At 37.3% G+C, this 24,160-nt stretch overlaps 1 protein-coding gene across 3 annotated transcripts in view; it reads left to right on the top strand.

The window, feature by feature from the left end:
• Positions 1 to 10,837: 10,837 nt before the first annotated feature.
• The window catches only part of LOC145668063 (piwi-like protein Siwi), a 219,683-nt gene continuing 206,360 nt past the window's right edge, over positions 10,838 to 24,160 (top strand). For 2 of the 3 annotated variants that reach the window (XM_081735563.1, XM_081735561.1), the window contains exon 1: positions 10,839 to 11,498. The gene's annotated coding sequence lies outside the window, so the exon portion shown is untranslated. Of the gene's footprint in view, positions 11,499 to 24,160 lie in introns of all 3 variants that reach the window. The other variant, XM_081735562.1, reaches the window with a different exon arrangement.

Here is a 24,160-nt window from a genome sequence, read left to right as displayed (position 1 = left end):
AGTTCAATTATTTTTGGTTACTTTTACCCTTGAGCTCTAAAACTGAGTAATGAATGTGCCTTTACTTTATTAAAATGATGAAGTGAATACTCTTTGAAGCAAAAAGAGGAAATATGTTTTTCTTTCTCTAATATCAAACAGTGTTCGAACAGACATTTCAATCGGAACTCCTTACAGCAAAAGAAGTATACGTGGCCTTTCTTTTCTTTCTTTCCTTTGTTTACCTTCACTATTATTTAGAATTTGACGTGAATTCAAATACACCAACACTTCACACCCACACCGAATGGCCAAAACTCAGCGGTAGAACATCAGCTTAAGATTCTGAAGGTGGTGTGATCGATCCCTCGTGGATAAACATTCGACTGAAGAGATTACCAAGATTCTTCCTCGGTGTCACTAGCGAAATTTTTATGGCCCTATCGACTCATTTTCCTCATTTCTATCCTCTGAGTCTCGGATGTTTCAAAGACTTAAAGTTCAAATGTAGTTGAAATAACTTAACTCTACTATCCTGTAGACGATGCTAAATTAATATTGTTAGTTTTGAGATTAGATTTAAAGAAGGAGCATTAATTAGTATATCTTGTTGAAAATTCATATCATCACTGATTTACTGTTCTGCATAATTCCTATCATGTAATTTTCTCAGAAATGCATATGTTAACGAATATAAATCTCTGACAAAAATTGGTATTCACTGACTGAACGTACGGAATGAAATATCTGTTGACCAGTTCCACATACTCCTGATATATCTCTGATTACTAAACATCAGATAACGGGATGATACAACCTGGTCACAGGAATAACTATCACTTTTACACAAAATATCATTACTGCTGCGACCAAGTTATATAATCTCGGTATCTTACCTGATAGTTGGTAATCAGGAGATTGTAGTACCAGTTCTGTGATAAACTTCGGAATTTCTCTACAAGTAGCAGTTTTGGGATTAAGCTAAAGTTAAAATCGTTTAAAAGAAAATACTTCTGAACGATTTATTTATAAAGAATCATTGATTTTTGTTACTATCATTTCCCCAGGCTTTAGTTAGTAGTATAGGTCCACAAAGCACTGACTCCGTTTTCCTTCGAGATCGCTAGTGTCGCTTGTTAACATCGCAGCAGAAAGTTTCTACTTAGTGGCCAACGGTCAAGAGCGTTAGGAAACTAGACGTACTAGAGACAAGACCAGAAGGTAGTCGAGAAGGAGAACCGTATCAGCAGCAAATAGTAGGTGTTGATAGTATTTAATATCTTAATTTTCTCGAACGATTGGGATTCAAACAACAGAAACAATAACATAATTAATAAACACTTCTGCTATCTTCTTTTACTGTATATTAAACAAGACGACTCGATATGATTTGATAATAATAATAATAATACCAAATTATTTAATGGATGCTATGCATTTGTTCTATGTCGCCATAATCAATGGAAATTAATTACTTAGTGGACAAAGACTTCTTTCGTCCAACACAAGTGTAATGTTTTACTGCAGTGCATACTATTTGTAAGTAAGAATCTATTTTAGTATGACTTTCAACATCGAAGCGAATGAGAACGCCGACTGGTTTTGATTTTTACTGATTCTTTGCCGAAAACAAAGAACATAACCAGATAAGGTACAGAGGTTAAAAGGAACGTTCAGATGGTGAGGTCAGTGCACGCACCTTACAGATTTCAAATTAGATCTTGCTGTATTACAAACAAAAACGAACCTGGAGCTTTTTACTGGGAACGCAGACTATTGCAACATACGTTATTCTGCAGTTGGTAACTGTTGTCGAGAGATGTTTCGGTAGTAGTTTCACTTGTGGCCACTATCAACTCATCGTTTGTCGACCTATAGCAGCAGGGTGCGAATTACCGGGGGGGGGGATGAGGGGGATTTTCCCCTCAATCACATTTTCTTCCCCCCCAAAGAAGTCAGCTGAAGTATCCCCACCGGGGATGCTCGCTTTCCCCCTCAAACTATGCTTAGTATAACTCCAAATTTCACTGATTTTTGCTATTTCTTGTAAATTTAATCTTCTAGCTGTATTTCGAAATGATCGATGTAAACTGTTCAGTTTTGGTCATTTCTACTTACCACCTAATTACCCACTATTTTCAACGTTGTTTAGTAGAACTATATTATTATGACTACGGTTGTTACTTGCAACTGTACCTTCGTACCCTTCAGTTCGTCATCGTTTGTGAATTTGAATGTACTAATTGCGTATAACAAAGCCACATATAGATTTATAAATGTTCTTAGCGGTTGGCCAAGAAGAAGTAAACAAATACCGCCTTATGCAGAGTCGTTTTGACGTATAATTAGCGTTATACTAAAAGTCTGACTACTGCATGAAACATATGCTAGTCGAACTCTTTAGTATGAATCTAATCATGCGTCAAAACGACTCTGCATAAGGCCTATAGCTTCTTCTACCATACTTGGCGAAGTTCGGATATGTCTTATCCATTCTCTATATTTGTATCGATTATCATCTTATTTTAATTTTTGTTATAACATGTTATTTCATTTTCCAGTCTATTCTTTGTTAGCACATGGTCTTCATTCCCTAGTAGATTGTGTATATGCAACTCAAAAGTTGCATTTAATTTGTGATAATTAGCATAGTAATCACTGCTTTTACAGTTTACGGAAATGAACTTTTGAAACTGTACTCAAAATCTGAGATATAGGTATTCTCTCGTAAGTATATGTTAACGTACACGCTGGGGGATACGCTCCTAGTGAGCAGACATGTTAATGAAGGTGATTTTTAGGTTAATAAGCGAATAATTCCAGATTTGTTTCAGCATTTGTTAATACGACTGGTTCTCCGTATCATTGTCCGTGTCTGTATAAGCATTTCAACTGGAGCGGGTTTTTTTTTTTTTTTTTTTAAGTTAACCAACCCTTCATTTTTCCATCTTTTCGCTGTACAGTTTGCTGTCCACGCAATTAATGTTGTCTGAAAAACTTCAGTGTAATGTTTTACTTTATTTGAATAACGTAGCCCATAATGAATCAACTCATCTTCAACCTAACAGTAAAGTAATTTTTAAGTGTTGACTTTCCGTGCCTATCACGGAATCGATATTTGGAGAAAAAAGGTCGTGATGAGCACAGCTTTAGGGGGAAGTAGAAGCACAAGCTCGAAATTTGAATTGAGATATTTTAAATATTTGGCCTTCGATTTGACCTTGATGTGAGAAATCGGGACCAGCAACAATCCATTTCTTATTTGATAGGCTAACATCTAGATTTTCTTTAAAAAAAATGTCCGGTTTAACTGATATTTTAGTGGTTTTCACAAGACTGAAGTAGGTTTCTTTTCGCAACCTGTATGTATTAATGCAAAGTGGAAGCTTTCAATATGAAAGGAAAACTTAACATATGCTTGTGATCATGGCTATCGCTCGAGCCAAATTATTAACTAAATAAACCTTAGAGAGCTTCGGGGACAAGAGTGAGTACAACATTAAAACACGTTGAGAAAGGTTTAGTGGGGTGTGTGTGTGTCAGACAATTTATATGTGCATAGTTATTGTCGGTAGATTTATTAAATTAATAAATCTCTTATTTATTACAGATGTCACACACACACACACACACACACACATATATATATATATATATATATATATATATATATATATATATATATATATATATATATATATATACACATATATGACACCTTCAGACTATGTCCTTTGGCCTAATTTTATCCCCCCCCCAATATAGATTATCTAATTCGCACACTGTATAGCAGTATCACTCTGTGTTGGGGGGCAACTAGGGGGGCCAAGAATTTGAGAGCAAGGGGGCCTGGCCCCCCTAGGCCCTCCTTGGCTCCGCCACTGAACTGCTATACTAATTATTATTCGACACTAAACAGCAAAAGGTGCGTTGTGTTGACGCAAATCTTAGGGAATATGCCCGTACATCTATAGGATTCTCTTTTTTAATATGGGAACGAGATTTTTTTCCTTTTCTTTCTTTTCTTACAAAAATCTATTGCTCAACACATATGTTAAAGTTCAAATCGACTATTTTCTCAAATAAGGAACAAGCTGAAAACAAACAACGCAATTTTTATAATCTTTTACGACCCGTTTGGGAGAGTAATACTCCCGGAAGTTTTTTTCGCGTGCCACCCATATTTCCCCATATTTTTAAAAATAGTACTGCCACTCTTTCTTTTGTTAACAAAAAGGCACCACCTCCCTTTCTTAATATAAAGAAAGAGAGAGAGAGAGAGAGAAAAAAAGAAAAAATCTCCATCGCAATACACAATTTTATTGTTCATTTGTTGCTACTCCGATAAATGTGAATGTTGTGGTTTTGCATGTGTCGACTGGCTTCTTATCGCAAGTCCCAGACACCTGCAATAGTTTATACTAGACGGAAACACCGATCATATTTTATTCTGTATCTTTTTACTTCCCAATAAAGATAGCCGTGCCTCTTTGAGAAATTGCAACTTATATATATATTTTTTTATTCTGCCAATTGTAAAAGTATAGAATTTCCCTACACTTTAGGACATTTTAAGAAAAAATACCTTCTTTTCCTTCTACAAATTTTGATCATTTTTCCCTACGCCGCCGAGGGAAATTTCCCTCCATCTGGCAACTGTAAGCCGGTGTGGGGAAAGATTCTTCGCTGTTTTCTCGTCGTTACTTGATATTAGTGCTGTAGAATTTTTGAGACATTTGCGGTTTTCAAAACCGAAACCGCAAATGCGGTTTTCAAAACCGAAACCGCAAATGCGGTTTTCAAACCCGAAACCGCAAATGCGGTTTTCGAAACCGAAACCGCAAATGCGGTTTTCAAAACCGAAACCGCAAATGCGGTTTTCAAAACCGAAACCGCAAAAGCGGTTTTCAAAACCGACATTTCGGTTTTATGAAATTTCACTTTTTTCAAAAACCGATTTCGACAGCACTAATTAATACCCAGAACACTGAAAAATCGTTTCTTAGTAAACTGATAATTGAATCACACGTTTAAAGTGATTCGAACAGTGCCTGCTCCAGCATGGAGTGTGATACTCGCCTGCCTCCGCTCTTTCCGATCCTCACACAGCGTAAGTTCGATAACAATTTTACCTTTGTGATCACATATATGTGTAAAAATTTTAAACTCTTGATGCAATTGCACTGGCGGATTAAACCAAACGTCTTGGGGGGGGGCTCTTTGTTTGGAGTGAAATATGTTCGCATAAATTACCCCCCCCCCCAAAAAAGAAAGGTAAAACGGATTCAGGAAAACAGGGTAAAAGATATAATTGCTACGGAATTTTCACCACAATGCCCCCTCCCCCTAAACGATATTCTGTCTACAGGCCTGGTCGTGGCTATGCTTTACTAAATATTTCGCTAGAAAAATATCAGGTTGAACATTTCTTAGAACGCTCATAATGTTTCTGTATTTTAGTAAAATGAATTAGACAAAAGGACAAAAGAACTTACGACAAGTTACAACTCAAAACTCGTTTTTTGTGAATACCACCCAAGGCGTATCTGTCGATATAATATTGTCTTGATCTACGACAATGTTCCTGTGACATTCAGAAGTGCGTCCTCCTACTTTATCCATTCCACCATTTCACTCGTTGCTCATCAGCACCGTCTCCTTTAGCCTAGCCCGCATAACCATGGGACGTAAAACTCAAAAATTTCATTTTCATTTTTTCCATTCAGCCGCTTTTCGCCAGAACGAGATCGCAACCACGTTTTCAATCGGTGCAATGTGGATTAAGATCGTTCTGCACTGGCCACACTCGAATGCAGGGTTACAAGTATGCACAGCAGTTTTCGAATAGTCACGCGAAGATCTTCGTCACTGGTGGCCAAGGTTTCCAACGCAGTCCGTGATGGAGTTTCACCTTCCTCTTTAATTCTCTTCCATTTAGAAATACAGATTGCAAATTCAGAACTAAGGAGGGGAAACAGCATTTTTTCTTCAGTTCCGATAGTTTTGTAAAGTCCGATAGTTTTAGAACGCGGAGGTGTTGCTCAGAGTTTTGTCAGTTGCACGTGTTGGGTATAGAATGTTGAGTCCATATACGTTTAAAAATTCCGGCGCAAGACGCATTTTGAGGTCTTCTACGACCGACTCTATCAACGGAATGTAGACAGTTCTTCAGTAGTAAGATGTCGTGTCATCTGCCCTGAAGTGAGTACTATGTGTTTGTCTTTGGGTGAGATGAGGAGTTCGAATCTGCACGTCGTCGACACTGGCAGCCATTCTGGATATTGCTTCGAAAATTGCCTTGAATTCTTCTTTGCTGTTTGAACGCTTCTTGTTTAATGCTGCGATAGTGTCCTGAATGACATCTGATGCTGCGTTCATGTCTAAATCTGTCTTCTGCAAAAGTCGATGGAGAGAGTTATCGTGCGAACATCCTGAAGACAAGTAATAGTTACGATAAACTCGCTGTCATGCATGGCAGAAGAAAATGACCGTGCTTTGGCGGTATCTAACTTGGGTCACTTGGAACACACTGTAGAGCCTCACTATTTTTTTTTTAATTTCAAGTGAAATTGTAACACCATGTTGTCCCGTTCAACCCATCTCGTTTCACAAAATGTCTCCAATTGGCCATCAAGCGTAAGCTTAAGGACAGTATTACGTTTTGACGATGCGGTGGAAAACACAATGATCTCTTTCATTGTTCCCAGACATTTCCTCACGCACTATAATGACGATGACCTGAAGATGGACAAGTTGAGGCTGTGATTGCAATATGAACAGTACAGCGCATTTGAAGCCTCCTTCTGGATCTCCTGCACTGCCCCGCGACTTTGAGAGGTCATGACGGCGCAACCATCTGTACCAATACCAACGCAGTTTTTTTGATCGAGTGAAAAGTCTCGTAGCAAAGATAGAGCAATTTTTCCAATTTTCCCTCCAGCCAGTGAGAGTTCGGGCGATTCTGCGTCTTCGGATTCCGAGCTCGAACCAATGTCCTCACGTTTCAGCTCTGCTGATCGAGGATCAATGAAACTGAAGCAGTCTTCTCTTATTTCACCCATGTATTCGTACCTTATAATCAAAGACAGCTGAGATGTGTGCGAAACGTCCGTAGTCTCATCAAACATAGTAGAATAAAACTGACCCTCCCGCACTCGATTGACAATATTATAGACGTGATTTCTCATTCACAACCCTCAATGAGGGCATTTTGTGTGGTTTTATTGGCAAAAATTGCCCTTTTCGATGCTTTCTTCCAATGATGCTTTAAGACATCGTTACCACAAGTCATTCTAAATTTGCCCAATTCTCGAAAATTGCCCTCGTTGAACTTAGTTTCTACACCGTCACCATCTGAGGTCCAATTATCCGCACAAGCATCTTCCCTGTGGCCTTGAAAAGCAATGCCTTGCCTTCCAAGGAATATCACATTCTACAACATTAATTTCAGTTTGTCGCGATTTAGGATTACTTGTGTTCTTGACGAGTTGATTTGATTCTCGACTGGTTTCACTGGTTCCCAGTAGTTTTTCAGAAACGTTTTTCCGACCTCAACAGCGTTAATTTACTATTATGCCTTGTTATGAGTTTCTAAAATACCGTAGAAAGTAGCGAATTTCTTCAAAGGTTTAGTCAGAAGAGTTTGGAGAGGCATGTTTAATCGATAGCCCCCAACCAAACCCGTTGCAAAAAATGAGCAATATTAAAAAAAAAAAAAAAAAACCTTCTCATGGGAAAGAACCAGCCATGGATAGTTTTCCTGATGTTATGGCCTCAAGTAAAATCGTCCTTTTTCCTGAAATTTATCTAATATTATGACGAGTTATCGTTAGCGTAAACGCGGCATGCTGGACAGACACAGTTTTTAAGTAGAATTTAAAGAATTAACCCTCTTTTGAAATAATGCAAGAACGATTCCAAAATTTCGTTCGTGTGGCGGTAAGCTACAAGCAGCAATGTGTGTAATTTTAATATTTTGGAGGGCTCTTGGGGGGGGGGCGATCGCCCCCCTCGCCCCTCTCTTTAATCCGCCCCTGTGCAATTGAGATTTGCAGGCAATGGATGATTTTAAAATTTTTAAATCGGCATTACACATATACATATGTAAGACAACCACATTTAAGTAATCACAACCTAACCTAACCGTACCTTACCGCATATGAATTTTGGTAAGAGTATAGTACAGGCAATATACTAAAGTTTAAACCGGACTTGTTAATTTGTCTCATCCCATTTGACATAAAATATAATTGCTCCATCCTATCGATCTACGCTAAGTACGCATGAAAAATACGGAATTATTATTTGAAATTTTTTGTGTGAAATTTGTCTAATCTACAAAAATACTTCTGTGTAAGAAAATTATTTATGTAGAGGGAGAACATAGAAACAGCGTTGAAAATGTGCCATGGTTACTAAGAAATTGAAATGCAAATCTACTTGTAGTGACTACTAGCCCTGGCTAGTGTACGCTTTTCGTACCTGTCTTTCTTTCACGCATACCCAACTTCACTGATCCGCCTGCTCCCTACAGATGCATCCTTACATGCGCTCGAGCTTCAAGCTGCCCTTAATCATCATAGATGTAGTGTTACGTGAAGTGACCACCCAGCGTAAATTGGCACGTGTTCTCCTTATGAATTTTAATACGTGTGTATGCTACCATGTTACAAATCTGTACGTCGTTGTGGTAGACGCAAAGAAAATATTTCAGATAACACTAGGACATTATATAGGATAGTTAGAGAGTTATACCTTTTAAATTATGTAATTATTTCTGGTGACGCATTTCAACTTCACCAGTGCCAAGCAAAGAATGGACACCCGCTAACAAAAGAATGAAGAATAAATTAGCAAATTATTTCCAGGAAGATGCTAAGTTTCTGAGATTATGTATTCGTAATTGTAAGCTTTAGAATGCATTGATTATTCTAGCACTGTATTTCTTTGTTCGGAATATCTGATCACTAATTTTATAAACAAGTTTCTTCCATATTAAACATGTTCACTGAAGCTAAACAAACAATATGACGGAAGTATATAGCATAACAATTTTCAATAATTTTAATTAAACTCAATCTAAAATTATTATTAAGGGGCGCTCATATACATGGTTGGGATTCTCACTCACTTGTTGTCCAGCAAGTTATAGGCGATTGAAGGAATTAAAATGCAGAGTAATTTTATTTCATATTATGATAAATATAGGCTTCCTATACGCATAGAGTAAATATATTCACTGCTATTCGTGAACCTGTAGCCTTTTTTTTTCATAATTTTAAGTTCGTCTTTCACAAGACTCACAGCTGCCACATACAACGCCATTGAAACTGCCTTAGCAACAACCTTAGCATCAGATTGTTTGTAACCAATATGGCTGCGCCCAGTAAAATTCACAGCAGACGACTTCAGCAGCGTATTATTATTTGAGGAGCAAAAACGAAATTGAACAAAATGTTGCGCTTCATGTATTTATTAAATCTTCATATTTTAAAGACAAAACAAAAGTAAATATACATGTCTTCCACTCAAAGTTCCTTGCTTACATCTGCCCATAATTTGTTCACGACATGTTGTGTGTGGTAATCTGGATGAGCTTGGTTCCATAATGGAACTTTATCAAAAATACAATTTATTAAAGCATCAACATCTATTTCCATCTTTTTTTTTATTTGTCTATTTATTTATTTTATCTCCGCACCTCGCAACGTCGTCTGCTTTCACGCAAAATAAACTTTCTTCTCTCACGTAGCGCTCAATTATTCTGCAGACGACTCTCCATTCGCACGAATTTGGACGAACTATTTCCCAGCATGTTGGGATCGTTCGCATTCGTATCTTTTCGTCCGTTTTCGAAATTCGCAGGTCGGAACTAGTCGAGGTACTCCAATTTATTTACACATGTTGGGAAATTCGCAATCGCAATCGCATTCGCAATTGCATTTGCAATAGTATTCGCAATCGTATGCTTCCGAATGCGATTGCGAATGCGAACTGGGAATTCATGTTCCTCTACTGCATCCGAAGTTTTACGAATGCGAGTAAAACTGCAATGTCTCATTCAAAGCTTCAATGTGAAATATTTTGCTTGAAAAGTCGTACCTTATATTCTTGAGAGCCTAAATCATAATAATATCTATTAATTTCCTTTGTCTGCAAAATAGAGTGAATATCGCTCCCGTTATTATTATGCTAACGTGGTCACCGCTACTATTTTTACTTTAAAACAAATTAACTAAATAAAATTAGAGATTACAGAATCAACCTACATTCTAAGAAAAATTTCTCTACTAGTAAAGAAACCCGTTTTTGCTATTTCAAACACATTTGTTAATAATTACATGTATTCGTAAAATCGTTATTTGAGGAACAAAAAGGAAATATAAATTGCATAAAATGTTGCAGTTCGTGTATTAATTAAATCTTTATATTTTAAAGACAAAACAAAGAAAAATACCACTTCAAGTTCCTTCCTTACATCTGCCCATAATTTGTTCACGACGTGTCGTGTGTGGTAATCTGGATGAGCTTGGTTCCACAATGGAACTTTATCAAAAACACAATTTATTAAAGCATCAACATATATTTCCATCTTTATTTTTATTATTATTATTATTATTTTTTATCTTCGCACCTCGCAATGTCGTCTGCTTGTACGCAAAACAAACCTTTTTTCTCACGTAGAGCTCAATTCGTCTGCAGACGACTCTCCATTCGCACGAATTCGGACGAACAATCCCAGCATGTTGGGATCGTTCGCATTCGCATCTTTTCGTCGGTTTTCGCAATTCGCAGGTCGGAACCAGTCGAGGCACTCCAACTTATTTATTAGTACACGTGCTGGGAAATTTGCATTCGCATTCTCATTCGGAAGGAATGGAGGCGCGGACTAAGACCTACCAATAGACTTACATATACGTTGCCTCTTCGACCTTGCAACACTGATTGGGACTTTCTGTGAGCAAAACTTTCTAAATTAGTAATTCATTTCTTGTCTTGAGTTCGCGACAAGATGTGGTGGTTAGTGGATCTTGTAAGACGCTTAGCCATTTTTTTTTTAATCTCTATTACTACTTCTGTAAAGCAGTTCACACGTGTTAATATATTTCGAAGTTTTAATTTTACGACATTTTTTTTAACTCCGCATTGTTTTTCTATTCAATTGCCCAAATGCTTTTGGTGTAAGGGCATTAATTGACACGAAGAAGAAAAAGAATAATATATGTACGAGCAAATTGAATTTTTTTTTAAATGCCTGGACTGCCCGAAACGTGCCTAATTTCTTTTACAGTTACCTTAAAACTCTACAACTCTACATGGATGACAATTTGACAAAGATTACTTTCATATCTACTTCTAATGCTTTTACAAGTAACAGTTTCATTAATACTTCATATCTAGAACTATCCAAATTGTGTTTTCTTGACTAGGCAATTAAATTATTCAAAAGAAGAAGAAGAAGGGGATAAGTCGGAGAAAGAAAGGTAAAAAGCAGAAGTGTCTGAGGAGTTCTCATTAAAGTAAGTATAGGTTATGTAATTTTTGTTATGTATCAGATATGGTTTCTGTAGTTACATTTGTGACCAATTATAAAATCTGATCAGGCGTTTTTGTAGCTTCGGTAAAAATATGGAAAAAAAAAAAAAAAATATGAGATGTTATCCTTAGAATTATAGGTGACGTATCTAGCACACGGGTTCTAGAAGATTGTAGCGTGTAACTATAGTATGAGAGTTGATTCAATGTGGGCTGTTGATTTACTGACTTAATACAACGTATAAAATTATTTCCCTTAACGAAATAGATAACTTTGTCAGAGTTCTGTTTAATTTACAGCAGTAGGAACTTCATTAAACGGAAATACAATGCGCCAACAATTATCATATGCAAGGATAATACTCAATCTGCACCTTTGCAATGTGGAAATTTACGTTCAGCTCGAGTTTAATGGTTTAATAATTTGGAAAAAACTTAAAGGTGAAATTCATTACTTAGGAAGAGAAGTTGAGATCGCATGTGTTCAATCGCTGGAAATACCCAACCCCTCGGAGGCAGTTTCATTATCTCATAAGAATAAGTTCATGTGTGAGAACAGAAAAGAAACTGAAGAAATAATATGAACAGCAGCGAAAAATCAACTCTTGAGTTGCTATCGCCATAGCACGCTACGTGTTGCAGATTTTTTTTTCTTTTCTTAAATCTGTTCTAGGATGGACTCAGCTTAAGGGCCATTCCATCTCACGGGCAGGACATTTACACTACATTTTTGATGCTTTAAAGATGTATATTTCTAAAAGTACAACATAAATTCTGCTAATTGTATGATATATGAGCAACACAGACTTAGGAGTATATGTAGCTGATGTTTTCAGTATTTTTTTCTGTTTAGAGTAGAAAATATTAATTCCTAAATGTCTGTCACGGGTGGGGACAAAAAAGAGAAGTGACTTTCGACACACCAAGTGAATGTTACAAAACTCTGTGAATTCTTAGCTCAAAATGTTTTTATTTAAACGGAAATGTATAAATCATGAAATTTTTAAACAAACTTCACATAATAGAAATTTGCCAAATATTTATTTAATGAATAAACTAAACTTTACTGTGTCACGGGCAGGACACCGTGTGAATCAACACACAACATCTCAATAAGAACGATTTCAAAAATGAAATAAAATGGAAAATAAGTTAATTTCTGCTGTTTTGTTATAGCATTTTACATAAATAATTATATTTACTTCAGTTGAGGCTCGCTTTTACCACATAAAAATAATAATATGCCGTACACTTATTTCTCACCACCTACACTTTAGGAAATGGTTTTATTTGCCCATTTACACCCACCTTGTAGGGAAATTCGTACAAAACACTGTCTAACAGTATATAAAATAGGTGCTGGTATCCAGTGCCCGTGCCGTGGAAAATTAGCGCCCGGGGCGAGAGTATACGACGCGTCGCGACGGCGCCCCCGTAAATATGAGTGAGATCGACAGCCCAGCCGCAAAGCGTCACCATGGTTGGCGCGATGCGTAAGAAAATTTTCAAAAATAAACTCTGCTTTTCCTTGATTTTGAGCACTTTTTAATACTGTTTTCCTTCCATTTTATATATATATATTATTTTTTCCTCCTGAATTTTGCGCACCCTTACTTTGACGCCCGGGGCCGTAACTAAGCTCGCCCCCCCTCCCCTCGGGGCACAGCACTGCTGGTATCAAAGGTATTATTTGATCGAAATGCACGTAAGACACATCTTCACCAGTCTTGAAAATTTTACCGCAATCGCTTACGGTCTTCATACGAATTTCCTTGACTTCTTCTTCCTCTTCTACTGGGCTTTGTGCGATAGTTGCATGTCTATGTTTTCTTTTTCTGTCCACTAGAGAAAAATTCCATCAACAAAAATGTTTATTGTGTTATATCTTCAACAGCTGGTCTAACACAAGCCTTGTTAACATGCACAAGCCTTGTAAGTCGTCCCTCAGGATACCTTCATGGCTTTTGGAGTCACCATTTTCAGAATCTGAATAAAAGTCTGTTAGAAATTTAAAGATTTTATACGGATGAAGCTCTAATTTAAAAGTTCGACGAACTACCAAATTTTCACTGTCAAATTGCAGGAATAACTGTTTTGATTGGGGACATTCAATTGACAAGAGCATTTTCCCGTCTTTTATTGAAAACGTCTTTTTTTTTTTCAATTTCTGCTGATGATAGTAGTAAAACAGATATATTTTGAAACGAAGAGTTTAAAGCTGCTACGAAATTAGCAGCACATTCTACAATTACTTTGTTTTGTTTCACAAAGTTCCATACTGGCCGTTTTGTACGTACTTCAACCCATCTACTGCTCCCTTGAAACGAACAGAAAGGTGACACTAATGATAATATTTATATGACATTTATTTTACGTTAAAACATCATACTGACAGTAATACCTAATCCTCTATTTAAGTAAATAATGTTCATGCTTAGAAAACTATTTTAGTACACATGGAATAATTTTCTATCGTAAATAACCAATGTACACAAACTATCCCACCAGTGGCATGCCCACTGTCACGGGCAGGACAAGTTTTCAAATTGAAATAAATCGAAATATATTGTTAGCATTAGTCCAAAATTTGGTAAATGTGAAGTACACGTGAAAATTGTTACTTCTACTAAGTACGAACCACATTCACAAATTTAGTATTTCAGTACAATAACTTTTGGTAGTTTTCTGTCACGGGCAGGACACTCAAGTTGACGTTTATATCTTTTATGATATTTTAAACAATTTTTATCCTGTAAACACTATTTCAACTGCAGCTTGTAGCAAAAAGAAGCATCTTGAATAGCTCGAAGTTACTTCAGCCAAACATGCACAATATACCGTAAAATGTTACCGATAACAAGAATAAAAATTTTCCTCCCAGCTGACATGTTACAAATTCACAATTCAGACTTAAAATTTTACGTGAATTCTAAGAATAAATAAGTTTTTCTTTGTGAAAAAGTAAATTTCGTTATATTTACTTCATATATACGTAAAAATGCATTGATTCTAACAGTTTTCGAAAATTTGGGTTTAGGCTCACTTTCGCGTGGAATGGCCCTTAACTGTTACCTGTTATCAATTTATCAATGAGTGGTACCTCAGAACTTACCCATATGTGCTGCTATAGACATTTGAGCAGACTCATCGATGCTGCCTATGGTTCGTACCAGAACGCGGAGGAAATGGTTCACAACGGCGAGTTCCGTTGTGGTTTTTGGAAATTCATGAGGCTATCCTGGCTCATTGGTGTATTCTTGCTGCTCCTAATAATAGACAACCAACGGACGAGAATTTTAAACATTTTCGTATTCTTCGTGCCCGTTTTAAATGCTTAGTAAAATCTTCGAAGCACAAAGGTTGGAAAGATTTTGTTACCATTCTTAGTCGAACCACTATGACTACTGTTTTGCGTCGTGTTCGCCAAACTGTTCCAGCGTGCTCGTTCTATTACAAAACAGGATTGTCGAGACTAACCCAACGTATGAGAGAGAGTCAATTATATATATATGTTGGGCTGACACTTTTCATCTCTAACTCTGCACATTATTCAGTCGGAGTAAATCACTTTCATTTTCGTACTCATATCGAGATAAGTTTCTGTAGCGCTAATTCAGAAATTACAACGTAACCTTCGCAGCTTTCGAATTCTACTCTGCCTTACGTGAGCTGTCCAATACTGCTCAGGGATTGATTGTATATGTCACGATTATGTTGCCTAATGTCTCTTGCGATACTCAGTTCGCATTATTGCAGGTGTTCAATCGTATTTTGGAAGAGGAGGCTTTCCTCCCTTAACTGCATGAGACTCTGGTTCTTCCGATCTTAAAACCAGGGAATTCCGCAATGAATGTCACGAAGCACAGACTTATTGCTCTCACGAGTTGTGTTTGTGCGTAAGCTGTTTGACACATGGTGAAAAAGCTACTGGTGTGGTATTCGGTGTCACACTCTCTTGTGAGCAAACTTGAGTATGGCTTTAGCTTTTTCCATTCCACTAGTGACAGTCATGATAATCTTGAAAGCCAGATTCAGAACCTTCTTCCATCCTGAGCACTTTGTTGCTATATTTTTTTTGATTTGGAAAAAGTTGATGACGATTTGCCTTTAAAAAATTTTAAAAAAATAAAAGGAGATGGTAAATACCTAGAATGTCGCATTTTGGTGTCAAATTCAGTTTTCGGGATCACTGGGATGAATACCAGTAGTAACGCTTCCGATTTCGTTCAGATCTAAGTTTATCGCCGATCATCATGGCGGGGTGGAGGAATAATATCCGAAATGATGTATCAGTGTCGAACTCTTAGTTTTCGGGATCACTAAGCTAATTGGTGACAGTCTCGATGACGCATGAGCCCAACCTTAGGAAAGAAGTGACGCAGCAGATGATCCCGAAAGTGGGATCGGCGTTCTTTTACTTATTTATGTATTTCACTCATTTCTTTACCTTCAGACATGATTTATTGCATAAACCTTATTCTCCCCGTCCGAAGAGCAAGTATGCCCGTAGTAGTCACATTAAATAAATAAATAAATAATAATAATAAAAGCTATGTAGTTTACAGATTTTAAAAAAGGAATATCATTTAAATTATACTACATTTTAAAAGTCAAGTACAAGTGTTTTAAATAAGAAAATCACCAATAATTATTTTATTGAAAAAAAACGTGATTTTTTTTAAACCGTGTTTTAAACAGTATGTATCGGTCATCGGCCGTATCATGATGGAGACAAATTGCCTCGCTGTTGACGCCCCTATCAAACCATAATCAGTTATTCATTCCGTAAGTGGCTTGGTAATGTGTTTGAGCGTATTTATATCTTTCTGCACAAACTTTCAACGAGAGTAGATGGTTGGTCTCTGCCTAGTTGGAACATGTTCTGAGGTCATTGCGAGCTACTCTGTCAAATATCATTCACACACAGTGGGAAAACTTCTTTCGTGTAACCATAGCGGAAAAAAGCAAAGCGACTTTCTCCACAATAAAGAGAACAGCTGCCATGGAAGTGACCGCAGAGCCGACTCACCACTTAAGAGATCTCAGTTTTCACGAACACATTGAGGTAAGAATTTCACAAAATGAATGTTTGTTGCAGAGTTGCAGTCACCAAGCATCCAGTGAATGTCAAAACGAAATTGCAGTAACACAGCGATCATAAGAATTTTACTATCAATCAGTGAAAACATGTCACTTGATCAGATAAATCCATCTTTACATTGTTCCCCACCGAAAAATGGGTGTACGTCTGGTAAACCTATCAATTGCTTAAACTCTGGACTATCAAAAATCATGATGTGCTAACTGTGTCTTTATATTGTGTAAGTCGCGTTGTTATCGTGTTACGCGCCTTTGGCGCAGGAGACACTGGTTCGATTCCCGGAGGGAGCTCATGTAGTTCGGATTCCACGTTAAGTTGTAGGTCCACGTCTTAAATAGTCTCGCAGCTGAAAGGGACGTTAAACTAAAAAGCAGATCAAATTAATCAGTAGCCACATTATATAAGACGTAAACCTACAGTTTAAAGTAGAATCGAAACTATCGGTAGGGAGAATCGAGTTGATTTGAGTTGATTTTAGTTTAGCGTCCCTTTCAGCAGCGAGGCTATATGAGACGTGGACCTACTGTTTAACGTGGAATCCGAACCACATGAGCTCCCACCGGGAATCGAACCCGGGTCTCCCACTAGGGAGAATCGAATCCAGAACTACGTGTACCTGCGCGCACGCTATCCAATATACAGGGTAGACCACTTATCTTGATACGACCTTGTAACTTTTAAACTCATAGACAGAACATGCTGAAGTTTTATAGTATGGTAGTAGTGTTGCCAACTCAACTTTTTTCAACTGGCACTACATCAGGTTATTACGTATTTGAAATATACACATAAAAGAAAAGTATACAATACCACATTTATTATGCAGTGTTGCAAACTAAGCACACTATAATATCACAAATATCGAAAAACAACCAAATTTTGAGGTGTTGTACAACAGTAATAACAAAAGTTAGACAGGCAGGATAATGTATATCCAGAGTACTTCAATTCGAATGCTACTCTCATCATACGATGTATTTCAATGGACTTTATCTAGAAAAAGTGTTTAGATAAGTTTTACATCGAATTACGAAGCGCCTGTCTTAGAAAGTGCTGGTAATGTTTTACCAGGGTTCGCAACACTGATAAAGTTGAGCATGCGGTAAGTCTTTACTTTGACTCCAACTGTGACTTTAATCGGTTCTTATAGGTTCAGTTACTTCTTGGAACTGTTTGTGCGTGAGTCACTTGTTAGAACTGTTCGTGCCTTTGGTGTGACGGCTTAGTTCATATTTTCCCCACTAGGTGTCTGTGTAGTCATATGGTAGTTGGTTAGTAGTCACATGTTCTGTGTGCATGTATGTGTGTGCTGCTGTTTGTGGCATGCGGGAGCGCGTAATTGAATTGGTTGAATTGAGTTAGAGAAAACCTATCATAGTTGTGGTCTAAACTGAAGATATTTTCGACGTATTCTAAAAGTGGACGTTTATTGGTTTCTTGTTTGTAATAATAGCAAGTGTGCTCGGTTTAATAAAACGACGTGTGTGCGGAAAGGAACATTTTTCAGTAACGTTGAGTATTGTGCATGTGTTCTTGGTATCTTATTTTTTCGTGTGTGGAATCAGCAGTTATGAGTTCATTATTCATGAGATTTCTCCTATGGCGAAATGGTGAGTGTTTTCTTTTTTTAATTCATATTGTTTTTATTCTTGATTTGTTTTGCATTTGAGTATTAGGCAAAGTATTTGGTTTGCTGCTGCTTGTCCTATTGTCTTGTTGAGATGTAATTTTTTTTTTCTTTGTCATGCACTGATTTATGATTAGAGACGAGTGTTTTTTTTAAAAAATTTTTCCCTTCTTATCTTAGCTTTATAGTAGTGGTGTGATTATTTATTATTATTTTGGATGTTTTTATGGTACTTGAGGGGGGGGGGTTGGGGGGCGGTAGCCCCCCATTTAGATCCCAAAATTCATAGTCACCGCTTCACCTGAATTGATGTTTAGTAACATTGTGGCCCTTGTACGTATAGTATAATTCTTAACTTCGTATAGTAACATTGTGGCCCTTGTACTTATAGTATAATTCTTAACATCGTACATTACTTTCACTGTGTTAGTAATTGTAATTGATTCATGTGATCCGGTTCCGGGAGCAGTTTAGAAATGATTCCTAAACTGCTCCGGGAACCGGATCACATGAATCGGTTGAAGTCACAGTTGGAGTCAAAGTAAAAATTTGCCGAGCATGCTTTACGAGGGTCGCTACGAAAGTTTTGAGATGTGAAATAACTTACATACTTAAAATCAATTTAACACTTACATTTTCTCACAGTATTCACCATTACACTGTACACACTTTTGCATCCTCGAAAACCACTTTTGGAAGCAGTGTTGCCAGTCTTTTTTCTTCAAGTGTTGAAAGTTCATCCTCGTAAGCCACTGCAGCTTCTTTAGGGCTGCAAAATCTCTTCCCACACATGCGATCTTTGATCTTGGGGAACAGAAAAAAATCACACGGAGCCAGGTCAGGGCTATACGGCTGATGAGTCATAAGTTTGACCTCCGTAGATTCTAAAACTGAATTGTGATGTTGGCCGTGTGTGCGGACGCGTTGTCATGATGAAGTAGGATCCCGCGCAATCCAGTTCCTGGACGCCGTTCCCGAAGCTTCTGGAACACTTATGTTAGGCAAACAGTGGTGTACCACTGAGCAGTAACAGTCCTTTGTTCAAGTGGAACAGTTGCAACATGACCAGATTTGGAGAAGAAAGTTGCGACCATCTTCTTCCCCCACACTTGGCGGTCGCTTCACTTTCGTGAGTGGATTTCGTCTGGAAAGATCCAAACTGTAGACTGGCGTTTATTTTCATGGTGAAATTGATAGATCCAAGTCTCATCCCCAGTAACAATGTCAGAGACGCGTCGAGAATTGCCTCCATCAAATCTTGCAAACATTTCACACCATTCCACACGCATGCGGTTCTGCTGTTCAGTCAAAGTGTGAGGCACCCAGTGAGATGAAACCTTACTGAGGCAAAGATGATCATGAAGAATTTATGTTACTGCTGGCGATCCAATGTTCACTGTAGATTCAATGTCCTTGAAAGTTGTTCGAGGATTTTCTCGAATCATTTGTTCCACAGCGGCAATGTTTTCATCTGACACATCTGTTGCCGGACGTCCAGCTCTCTCTTCATCTTTAAGCAATGTCCGTCCTCTTCTGAATTCACCAAATCTCCGAAAATTTGTAGCACGGGAAGGAGCAAGGTCCCCAAATGCCCCCTGCAAACGGTCAAGGCTTTGTGTCTCGTTCAAACCACTTTTGAAAACGTAAAGGATCATTGCCTGAAAATGTTCCCTTTCAAGCTCCATTCTAGACAGCCGAATACTGCTCACATCAACAAACAAGTGAAGGCGATACGGCCACGCCACTAAGCGAGGCGAGTTGAAACTTGCTTCGTTTCTTCGCTCAGGATACCACTACCGAACGCAATTGTTGGAATTCATATACTGTGCCACAACGATGCGTATCTCAAAACTTTCGTAGTATCTGTGCTTGCAACAGAGATAGAATCGTGCGATTGGAGCTATGTACGTGCGAGTAGCAGTAAAGTAAAATGCTGCCGTAATACAAAATCCCGCCAAATGTGAAATGAGATCTATCACACCATTTCTGAACGCCAAAAGACAGAATACAGCTTACATCCATCGGGAATTGTGTACCATTTACGGACCGACAGTTGTGACTGAAGGGAAGATCAGGCAATGGTGCAGAGTTTCAGGAAGGGCGATGTTCATGACGATGAGCGTAACGGAAATCCTAGTATTCAGACCAGGGGTGGGCAAAATCGGTTTATATAAAAACCGGAAATCGGTTTCTAGAAAAACCGACATTTCGGTTTTCTCCAAAACCGGTTGGGGTTTTTCACCGAAACCGGTTTCGGGTTTCATCGAAACTGGTTTTGGTGAAAACTTTTGGAAAACACAAATCTATTCTGTGGAAACCTAATCGGTTTCCGGAGAACAACAAAACACTATTCGGTCAGAAATAGAACAAATTTTGGAAAAACTGGAACCGGTTTTGAAGAAAACCGATTTTTGTGCCCATTACTAATTCAGACGGACGATCTAGTGGAACGCATTAACGAGAAAGTGCGATTCAATTGCGTGTTCACAATAACTAAACTCGCCAGAGTTGCCACAAGTGTCTGCGATAACAGTGCTTCTGCTTGTGACTGATAAGCTATTTTAGCACACTATGTGCAAGATGGGTGCCAAAAATGCTAACAGACGATCACAAAAAGCAAAGAATGACATCTGCACATCATTTTTTTTTTTTTTTTTTTGACCACTGGAAGAGAGGATAGGAATGGTCTCTTTTCTCATATAGTGACGGGGATGAAACCTGGATATCATACACCACTAGGGAGTCGAAACAGCAGCCAACGCAATGGCGGTACTCTGGTTCTCCTGATGCGAAGAAATTCAAACACACCATCAGTTCACAAAATCACAGCAGTCGCGTTTTGGGATCAACAGGGTGTGATTCTTGTGGAATTCTTGAAACCAGGACGAACAATTAGAGCAGATGCGTATTGGCATGCACTGAGTAATCTTCGGCATGTCTTCCAAAATCAGCAGAGATGGTAATAAGTTTTTTGTTACAAGAAATTTTCCGAAAAATGCTTCCATGTCAAACTGGTCTTAAACTCACATTAACAAAGTGCTTAGGCTTTCCAAGGGAGAATTCATTGGAAAGTAGCCAATTCTTTGTTAATCTAAATCATCCTCTCATGCGCCTATATAATTATAATAGTCTTAGACTCTCTAACATTCAGAGATTATTTTAAGAAAACCTAATATTACGAATCTGTCAAGGATGTAATGGAGGGTATATTGGGAGTATACGGTATATATATACCTAATATTTGTATAGCTCAACATATAATTTGAGCTTTAATTTAGGAATGTAATAGAACTATAGGAGTGGGTATAAGATACATTTTTGAAAACGGTCGAATGTATATCCCAAAAATTCTAGCAATAGATATCGAACCTAAGAGAAAGAAATAAATACTAGCAAACACTTACAAATCAACTAGTATACCACCACGCAGTAAGTTTTCATTTGGAAATACATTGAGAGAATTACGTCTCAGTGCATCAAGTTCAATCTTCGAACTGAAAAAGTTACAAAAAAAAAGTTCTTACATAAAGGTTAAGGTTTTACATTACAGCAATGTTACAAAGTACATTATGTTTATTCAGGAAGGAAACCGTACCCGGAAGAAAAATCGTAGATTATACCTATTAAAAAATAAATAAATAAATAAAATTTAAGAAAAAACTTAATTTTACTGTGCATTAACTTAACTCTAGGCAAGAGTTCTAAACCTTCCATTCCCCTCAGTACGACCTCGGAAAGCCGTAATTTTGTTTGTCTCGTTAATTTAGTTTTTATTATAAGAAATTGAGACACAAAGAAATGCAGAGAACTGATTGAGAAAATGAGTTAGGCCTATATATATTAGTATAATCTGTTTTCAATTGCAGAAGTTTTTCTTTGATTCTGTTTAAAGCTGTCACATTACTGGAATCATCAACAGTTGTCAGTACTGCACGTTCAAATCATCATCTGAACATTGGGAGACCGCAGTTTCTTCCCTCCGCTGTCCCCGCTTCTCTTCTGTACTACAGAAAGAGTCGCGTATGACGTTCGCTGCCTTGTTGTGAACGTGGTGTAATGATGGGATGCATATATGCTAGGGGGAAAGCGAGCGGAGAGTCTATTTAAAATTTAAAGAAAACTTCTGGTGACAGTAATATTACAGGAAAGAAAAGAAAGGAACAGAGTAATAATATAATTCTCTAAATATTATTAAATATCTTATGGAATAATAAACTACGCACAATATTTGGTAGTTCACGTGCTCTTGTGAACTGCATAAAATGACGCCACTGATATATAGGATGAACCGCATAAGTTTCAAGAAAAAGACTTCAAAATTTTACTTTAATGTGAAGTAACTTGCCTAACACGTTAAGATTTTCATGTTTAGGATACCAGGTATCCTAAAAGAATATTGTATTGTATTAAATAAAATTTTATTTTGCATCCGTAACATTACAATACATTTTTGCATTTTGTTACTGGTTCTTCATTTTGCTCAAACTCTATTTTGTCTTGGAGCACAAACAGCATTCTTTTGTAAGCACAGACTGTTCTAACAGCAGAACATTTGATATTTAGCGATTATGCTAAAGAGCATGGAAGCTTTCAACTTTCCAGTATTTAACAAAGAATAGTACGTATAAAAATTTTCACAGAGAAGTTGTTAATTATTTCTGCGAGGAGATCGTGAATGCAGAAAAAATGAAAAATATTCTTGTAAATACGAGTAGAATCATTTCTATGAATATCGTTGGAAGAATGTACGGTATGTGTTTTAACATTTGCACAAGTTTTTTCTACCGTTATTAGTGGTATGCTTTGTAAACAACATTTATACCACTTGGATGCTTATAATTCTAAATATTTATATCGCTCTTTTTTCATTCTTTTTTCAAGAATGCAAGTCTTAAAGTGAAGATGTGTGAAGTTTGACAAACAAGACAAATTTTCTTCATCATCTTAATTTTGGTGGTTCAAGAATGTCCTCCACGTGAATAACTATATGAGCGGGAGAAGAAGTACTAGTAAAGACTCCAAGAGGGTTGAAATAATTTAACATGATACCAATTTAGTAATATGTAAATTAATTATAGGACTATATTCAACAAGAACTCGTTTCTTTAGTAAAGCTGCCTGTTATTTTAAAAATTGATATTGCTCCAAACATTCAATAGAAGTTCAATTTCCGTTGCCTAACAACCTAACTTATCTTCTAACACATATTGTAACCCATATTAGAGTATCGGGTAGTCATAAGTTTGGCATTACCGGAAGTAATTTTTCTTCTTTTTTTTAATGTTTTGTTTACTTTATATATTTATTTGTGCAGGTATCACAGCAGTTTGGGTCTTGTTATTAAATTGTTATGAAACGCATTTCAGTTCTCATGCTTGTTGGGGACTGCAGTTACGAGAAAGTCTCTCAAGAATTTAGATCAATTGAATATTACGCAGTTACGTAGGAAAGCGAACCCGGAAATTCAAGATGTATACAAATTTTGCAGCAAGCCACTAAGGACATCGACAAATGAGCAAGCTTGTAACATCCAGGCAACGGTTTCTTAAAGTTATCCCTGAAACCTCTGAAAAGAAATAAGACATGCATATAAGGAGCAGCAGTTGTGATCATTAAGTGTAAATAATCCCGAATGGAGAATTAAGTTCTACAAGTGCGTTCTGCATCAATAATCCTACATTTGTTTACATTCTTCTCAGGAACGATGCAATTTTTTTTACGGCAAAAGGGAGTTGAATAAACAAAATCCATTTTACTAGCCACCACAAGGATCAAAGTGACGTATGCCTGGGGTTTGTGTGGCATATGGAATGATAGAAGCATATGGTCTCCTTTTAGTTGAATATATACATATGGAGGAGGAGGTGGTCCAGGAAGTATTTTCATGAACCTTGTTTCCAGAGGGAAATTTCTCAATC

This window comes from Thermobia domestica, chromosome 13, assembly GCF_964235325.1.
Source record: "Thermobia domestica chromosome 13, izTheDome1.hap1.1, whole genome shotgun sequence".
Classification (NCBI taxonomy): Eukaryota; Metazoa; Arthropoda; class Insecta; order Zygentoma; family Lepismatidae; genus Thermobia; species Thermobia domestica.
The sequence above is the reverse complement of the archived record's forward strand: the minus strand, read 5'-3'. Positions and strand labels throughout refer to the sequence as shown.